The sequence below is a fragment of the Protobothrops mucrosquamatus genome, unplaced genomic scaffold, assembly GCF_001527695.2.
Source record: "Protobothrops mucrosquamatus isolate PMUCROS unplaced genomic scaffold, P.Mucros_1.0 scaffold870, whole genome shotgun sequence".
Classification (NCBI taxonomy): Eukaryota; Metazoa; Chordata; class Lepidosauria; order Squamata; family Viperidae; genus Protobothrops; species Protobothrops mucrosquamatus.
Genome location: NW_015387125.1, coordinates 156,269 through 164,533, shown reverse-complemented (window position 1 = coordinate 164,533; position 8,265 = coordinate 156,269). Strand labels below are relative to the sequence as shown.

Genomic DNA, 8,265 nt, shown 5'->3' with positions numbered 1-8,265 from the left:
AGCTCCCACCCTCTGGAACGAACTGCCCCCAGAGATCAGGGTGATCCCTGATCTCCCTTCCTTCCGCCGCGCCCTCAAGACATGGTTGTTCCAGCTTGCGGGACTGGCCTAAGGGATTTTAAAGGGGTTTTAATTACTTTTAATCAGATGAGTTTAAATATTTCTTTTTAATCAATTTTAATAGGTGTACTATATGTTTATATTTTATCCAATTGTTAGCCGCCCTGAGTCCGCAAGGAGAAGGGCGGGATATAAATGTAATTAAATAAATATTTTCCCACTCGCCTTTCTTTCCAACACCCATTGACCAACGAGGTTTGTGGTTACGTGTTTCTACCACCTCTTCTCCTGAGGAATCTGACCTCTCAGACCTTGACATCTGGCAGGGTTTCAGTCAGGGCAGCAGCTCCCTTTCCGGGGAGTTTTCTCTCTTCCCTGCTCCATCGTCTAACATGGTAATTTTTGCAAAGTCCCCCAGCAAGGTTCTCCCCTCCAGGTGGACTAATTTTGCAGATCCTGTCTAATGTAAGGACCCACCCCACTTTACATCTTAAGAAGATAGAACTCTTGGAATATCTCTTCCAACAGGCATCTTTATTAAGAGAAGATGGTTGCAGGCATTCTAGACAGGATCTGAGGGGCCAACCCCTACCATCCAAGGTTTTAAGTGTTTCCAAGCAGACCCCACCCCACCGTCCTTCCAGCGACAATCCCAGGCATTACATTTCCACCCCCTTTTCCTCTCGACCGGCAGAAGGGAGACTTCAGAGAGTACTAGATGAAAGCTGATGGGCCATATTGTTATGGTCAGTCCTCTTGATGAGATCCACATTCAGTCCCTTTGAAGTTTTAATGAAGGAATTGAGAGCCATAAAACCCCTTTGCTCATCCCCCTTCCCCTTCGTAGTATGACAGAATCCAGAGAGGGCAGAAATGGGGTTTTTCCATAGTTGATAACTAGAAATGAAATATAATTGGATTCTGACATCTTGCTAAATGAGTGGTTGTAAGTTGGGAGTTACAAAGTTACTTTTTAAAAAAGATTATATACACACAGCTTTGTAATTCCCAATTCCCAACAGTATTTGTATAGTACAGGTAGTCTCAACTTATCATTCATTTAGCAACCATCAGATGTTACAATGGCATTGAAAACAGTGACTTATGACCAGTTCTCATATATATGAAACCTATTAGTTTAGTTTAGTTGCTGTGGAAAATCTATAATTTGGAAACAATTTTAGACAGACAGACAGACATACAGACAGACACCGTGTTTCCCTGAAAATAAGACCCACCCCAAAAATAAGTCTGATTTTTTTGGGGTGGACCTATTATAACCCCTACCCTAAAAATAACCCTGGGGGGATGGGCATGGCCAGCACAAGAGGCGGCGAGCTCATGGGGGTCAACAATGTCTGGTAGCAGCCACAGCCCACTGGCCCCTTGGCACTGCACAGGTGAGTCCAAGCGCAGAGGCGGGGGAGAGGCAGGAGATTCGGACATGCTGTACAGCCGCCTGGCTTATGGAAGGCTCACAGCGAGGCAGCAGCAGCAGCACCAGGCAAAGGCAGAGGCACTGGGGGGGGGAGGCAGGCAATCCCAGCACAGCCACGGGCAAACTGAGAGATGGTGGGACAGAATGGGTGGTGCATCGAAATTACCTGCCTCCCCCCATGCCTCTGACTCCGCCTGCTGTCAGTGCCGCCATACAAGCCTCTCGCAAGTCAGGTGGCCATGCAGCACATCCAGATTGCCTGCCTTCCCCTCCCCCCCGTGCCTCTGGCTCCGCTGTGACACTTTTTGCCCAGAGGGAGACTGGAAACTTCATCTGCTTGCAAATGGGGTGCTTTGAAATGGAGCTAATTGCAAAATGTGTGCTGCCCTGGGAAACCATGTAAGCCACTGCAGCCGTGGGCAAGCAAAGGGTGGGAGGGAGCGAGCAGGTGGGAAAACACGTCAGATAGACAGACAGACAGACAGACAGACATTTCCAAACTGTAGATTTTCTATAGCAACTAAACTAAACTAGCAGGTTTCATGGAACATAGAATAATAGGGTTGGAAGGGACCTTGGAGGTTTCTTGTCCAACCCCCTGCCCATGGCAGGAGATCCTATACCATTCTGGACTTTCTTTTGGCTTGATGGATACACATAATCATAGAAAGAATAACAGAACAGAATAATAAAGTTGGAAGGGACACCAGAGGTCCTACAGTTCAATCCTCTATCCAAGCAGGAGACCCTATACCAGTGGTGGCGAACCTATGGCACACATGCCAGAGGCGGCACTCAGAGCCCTCTCTGTGGGCACGCGCGCCATTGCCCCAACAGAGTTCGCCAGAGTAGCGAGCACGTGGCGTTTGGAAGTGACAGGGCAGGAAGTGAGCAAGCGGTGTTGGTCCCCCGGGGATGCCCCAGAGATGGCGAGGGACTGGTCCTAACCATGCTCACCCAGTCTGCCGTGACCACTGCAGCCCCCCTGAGGGTACCACAATGCTGATGCAGCCCTGGCACTTTGCGATAAATAAGTGGGTTTTGGGTTGCAGTTTGGGCACTCGGTCTCTAAAAGGTTCGCCATCACTGCCCTATACCATTTCAGCCAAATAGCTGTCCAATATATTCTTTAAAACCTCCAGTGATAAAGCACTCACAACTTCTAGATGCAAACTGTTCCACTGGTTAACAGTTCTCACTGTCAGGAAATTTCTCCATAGTTCTAGGTTGTTTCTCTCCTTGATTAGTTTCCATCCATTGTTTCTTATCCTGCTTTCAGTTGCTTTGGAGAATAGGTTGATCCCCTCATCTCTGTGGCATCTCTTCGAATACTGGAACACTGCTATCATATCACTCCTACTCCTTATTTTCACTAAACCAGCTCCTGCAACTGTTCTTCATAAATGTTAGCCTCCAGCCCCCTTTTCTCTGCACTCTTTCCAGAGTTCTCAATATCTTTTTTTATATCGTGGCTAGCAAAACATGATACAATATTTCAAGTGTGATCTGACCAAGGCATTATAAAGTTGATATTAAAAAGTATAGTATCATCTTCTACTAACTTTAACTCATTTTTGGCAACCACATACTTTCTCCAGCCAAAATAATGACCAACCATTCCAAATGCATACAACAATGGTCTAACAATTGAATCTGCCAGAACTTAAGTTATAGAATCCAGACAAAAATTCAAAATGAGAGGGGAGGGAGAGAATTACCTCATTTGCCTATGGGAATAAAGGAGGGCTTGCATCTATTATAAAATATAATGCTGAAATGATAACCCTATTATTTGAAAATGTGATACATCTTTAGCTTTATTACAAAAAGAAAAAGGGACAAGACTTTTCTTTTACCTAATAATAAGCAGCCAGCAAGTAACAAGAATGTATTCTGAGAATATCTTTATGGATATGATTGCCAAGCATGACTGACTATATTTTTATAAAATTTCATGACACATAAATAAGTAGCATTAATTTTATGAGGTATCTGGTACATTTTAAGGATACCCTAAACTAGAAAAGAACACAATACAATGTTCCAAACATTTTGCTAATGCAAGAGGGAAGGGGTATGTTCACCTTCAGAAATGTTCCCTGAGGATTGGCTCCAGCATGAGTCCAAAAGCTCAGAAGACAAAACCTCTGGTCCTGGTGACAGACCCAGATTGGATCCTACAAAAATATCCTGGGACAGGTATATTTGCCTTCATTTGTGAGAAGACTTTGAATTTAAACAGACAACATGGTCTCTGCCATTCCCCCCACTTCTCTGGTTCTAAAGGAATTAACTATTTGCAGGTGTTATATTTATTTAGGGGAAAGAGAATAGAAAGGGTAACACTCTTCTGCAGTTTTGAAGAAATAAATAGCAAATCAAAGAAATAGCAAATCAAAATTCTATTACGGAACGGACAATGCATCTATAAGGCCCATATTTATATCTTTCCGGTTTACAGTTCAAAGACTACATTTATCAGGTTGCTGCTAGATTAGCTCCACAATTCTTTCGCCTCCCTCTTCAGATGCATCCTCTTTTTCCAGCCCCACTCCCACATCCAATCTCTGGATTGACCGACTCCCCAAAGTGGGCGCGGCAAAGAATAGACTGCACTATCAACCACAAGTGATTGGCATAACCAGACAACCCCTCAAATCTACGGTAGTTACTTAGGAGGGGAGGTGGAGAATAGGAGGAGAAAGATGAACTCCACCCTTACTTTATGATGCAATGTGGAAAAGACACATAGATCGAGTCTTGAGAAACAAAGTTTCTAGCCCCAAAATTTGTTGGCTTTTTTTTTTTTAGTGAAATGAGCGAAAATTTGTGTCACCCGTAAAGAAACACAGCACGTTTTGGGCATTTCCAATGGGTTCTAGTCCTTCCCCACCATATCAGCGGTGCGCGTGCCAAAAAGAGAGGAGAAAGGAGAAGGCGTGCTTATTAAACGTAAGTGTATTTACTTCCCAAAAGACAGCGCAAACCACCCAGCTCCCAATCGCAAGCGAAGGGCCTCCCCGCTCCCGCTGCAAGCAAAAAGACCCCCGCCTTTCTCACAGAACCCTCGCTCCTTCACACGAGAAGGCGCCTTGTACTCAGTTATTAGCCCACTTCTCAACCACAGCAAAGAAACAGAAAGCGAGGCACGACCCAACCCCTCACTTTTTCAGGCAAGACTTACCTGCCAGATTTCGAGCTCTCCTCCAATGGCCCCTCTTTTATCCTGTCGCTTCCCGTTCCTCCTGGGCGACGGAGAACTCGAGCGAGCTGGGAACCCCCGCCTCCTTCCACACTCTCTTCTGACCGTGCAGATCGAAACAAGTTTAGGGCGGACTAAGAACGGTATGCAAGGAGAAAAAGAACAGGGGCAAGCATCAGCACCCGGAACTTTCTTGGAGGCGAGGGGAGACAAAAAAGAAACTTCTGGCGTCCATACGTACACAAAAACTCACATACAAATAACCTAGCAAGTCCAGTAGGAGTAAGAAGAGAAGAATCTGAGTGTAGAGTCTTATTATTCTTTCGCGATCATATATTTACCGTTGGTTATTGGCTTTCCTCCTCAAGGTTTCTTGTATTAAATCGGAACTATTTCTCCGAGTCGCCGCCAGCGCCAGCTAACACTTACTTGATTGCTCAGCTGACTCTTCCCAACTCAGCAACGTTCCTCTCTCTCTCCCCTTAACTGGGCCTTAAGCCCTCCCATCACCGCGCCTCCCGCTGTCTGCTTCACGCAGTCGCAAGCGATAGTTCCTAGGCCATGTATGCTTTGGAAGTCTCCCAGCGGATTTTAAGAGCCTGTAACTTTTTCTGAGACTGAACAGCTACCCACGTAGCGAAGGAGCGCGTGCTTTTACTCGCGCGCACGCCTCGGCACCTTAAAGTGTAATCGAGCATAAAAGACATTACAGGCTTCTTTAATATGGTTGGGTTTGATCTGGAATCTGAGATTAGCCTCATTTTGTTAAATTTGGAATGTTCTGCAGGCATATCTGGGAGTGAAGCCTCCTTGTACGAGGCGGAAATCACTTACAAATAAGCATATGTGGATTAGCTACTAGCAAATATTCTTAGAACAAACTATAAAAAGTCTTTCGTTCAATCACACTTTGTAGTTAACTGCAAGTTGCATTGTTTCTCTGTTGAACAAATTTCTGATGCAGCAGAACAGTGAAAGCCTGCTTCAACAAAAGATAGGGACCCCTCCCCCATTCTTTCACATATGTTGTTGGCACATATATAAAGGAAGATACTTAACCCGGGGCCTAGATCAGTGATGGTGAAACTTTTAGAGACCGAGTGCCCAAACTGCAACCCAAAACCCACTTATTTATCGCTGGGTGCCAGGTGGGGGTGGTCCACTGGGTGGGCGTGGCTATGGTGGTCATGGCAGATTGGGTGGGTGTGGTCAAGGTGAGTGTGGTCACCTTGATGTTGCTCATGGGAAAGACGCCTGTTGGGGCCGGGCAGGGTTGGGGGTGATCCAGGGGGTCTCTGGCAGGTGGGGTAGGAGGCTCGTCCTGCGAGGCAAGGCGTGGCAGGGTGGGGGTGCCATTATTGCAGGACAAGGCAAGGCAGGGGCCAGAGAGTTCAGAGAAGCCGTTTCTGAGCTGGACAGCCAGCTGACAGCTGAGGAGGCAATGCAATGGGTCGTGCCTGAGAAAAGGAGAGCATGTGAGGCCAGGAGGGATGAAGGAGGAAGGAAACCAGCCATTCTGGGATGCATCCGGCCACGTGGGACCTCAGTGAGTTAGCAGGTGGCTGGTTGAAGAGAGATGGTTGCCATCTTCGGGGCATGGTGCGTGTGCCCACAGAGAGGGCTCTGAGCACTGCCTCTGGCACGCGTGCCATAGGTTTACCACCACTGGCCTAGATTCATTCTTTAGATTTTGGCATCTTTAGATGGGCTAAGAAGTGCTCCTATCTGAAGTCAAGGATAGCTGCAGGTATTCATGTGGAGTGACAAGAATGAAATATTTGTTATATTTTCAGCTGTCCAAAAAGAAACGTTCTGTTATTGGAAAAATAATAAAAAGCAGTAGCAGATAACATGGAGGAATAAAAATAAATCTCACTAATGTTGCCTGCTGAATTACAGCTAATCTGAAAATTCAAGCTAAACTAAATCATTGAGAAAAGGAAGTCTTATCCTTATGTCAGAAAGGACAACCATGAAGAATATTGGGCATGTCTTCCTATGTCAAGAGTGTCAAACTTGCAAAGTCACATGACATGTCGCGACATATTGTGACTTTTTTTCCATTGCCGGCAATGGGGTGGGCGTGGTTTCAGCATGACGCATCTGACCGCAGGCCGGCAGTTTGACACCCCTGTCCTATGTCTTCCATAATTCATAGTCCTCCAACTTAAAAAAAAACCTATAATCAACTTTGTAGGCAGCTGCCTCAGTGTAAGGCCCTGCCTCAGCTGAATCTCTCAAGAAAGCAGAATTCTTAAAACTGGCATCATTTCAAAAGGAACTTTTATTGAGAGTTAGTGAAAGCAAGAGAAGGCAGACAGAATCTGAAGGCAGGCAGAAAGCATCGATAGGTTACAACCCATTGTTCAAACCCCTCCCAACTGCTCAGTCCATAGAAGCCAATCCAGAGGTGCAATGATGTTGTGAGAAATGCCAGATGGAAACTGCAATAAGAAGATGTTTCCAGGGGTCTCTTCTTTGTTGAGGTGAAGCAGACAGCTTCGGGCAATTCCCCAGATGAAAGTGCAGAGGCAAAGATTAAATAAAAACAAAACTAAATACATTACAGGAAAGCTCAAGGTCCCTCCTCCCATCAGAATGGCAGCACCCCAAAAGTAACCATTGGGACCTGACATACTGTGCACCTAAAGGAAGGAGAAATCCACCTGGAGCAGAGCAAAATAATCAACAGGAGAGAACAAAATAACACAGTTAATTAGGTTTATCAGGGTAAAGAGCATGGAATCATCTGAGTAGTCTCACATGTTTTTGTGAACCCACTCGTTTTGAGATATGAGAAGGTCTTTCCATGCAACTAGTGTTGTTCCATGGTGTTTACAAGAATCAAGAATCTCTAATTTCAAAATATTGTTCACCTTCAACCATGAGAGGTTGCAGCTTTGAGGCCACCACTGGCCGTAAAGGCAAGGTTACTTCAGGTTTTAAAAGGCTGCAATGAAGCACAGGGTGGGCCTGTCTTAAAGTTTTGATAGTTCCAGTTCTACCGTAACGGGGTTTATAATGTGTGTGATGGGAAAAGGTCCCACAAATTTTGGGCCTAATTTCTTAGAGGGTTGTAGATAATAACAACAACAACAACAACAACAACAACAATAACTATAACAATAACAATAACAATAACAATAACAATAACAATAACAATAACAATAATAATAATAATAATAATAAAGTTGGAAGGGACCTTGGAGGTCATTGAGTCCAACCCCCTGCTCAGGCAGGAAACCCTACACCATTTCGGACAAATAGCTGTCCAGTCTCTTCTTAAAAACTTCTAGTGTTGGAGCATTCACCGCTTCTGGAGGCAGGTTGTTCCATTGGGTAATTGTTCTAACTGTCAGGAAGTTTCTTCTTAGTTCTAGGTTGCTTCTCTCCTTGATTAGTTTCCATCTGTTGCTTCTTGTCCTGCCTTCAGGCGCTTTGGAGAATAGCTTGACTCCCTCTTCTCTGTGGCACCCACTGAGATATTGGAACACTGCTATCATGTCCTCCCTCATCCTTCTCTTTGTTAAACTAGACATACCCAATTCCAGCAACTGTTCCTTAT

The 8,265-nt window shown here is 45.2% G+C and overlaps 1 long non-coding RNA gene across 2 annotated transcripts in view; it reads right to left on the bottom strand.

Annotated features, from left to right (window-relative positions):
* The window catches only part of LOC107290314, a 96,507-nt gene extending 91,325 nt beyond the window's left edge, over positions 1-5,182 (bottom strand). For both annotated transcript variants that reach the window (XR_001548947.1, XR_001548948.1), the window contains exons 1-2: positions 5,042-5,182; positions 4,683-4,834 (exon numbers count right to left, since the gene is read on the bottom strand). This is a non-coding gene — a long non-coding RNA (uncharacterized LOC107290314). The remainder of the gene's footprint in view (positions 1-4,682; positions 4,835-5,041) is intronic.
* Between the last annotated feature and the right edge of the window lie 3,083 nt (positions 5,183-8,265).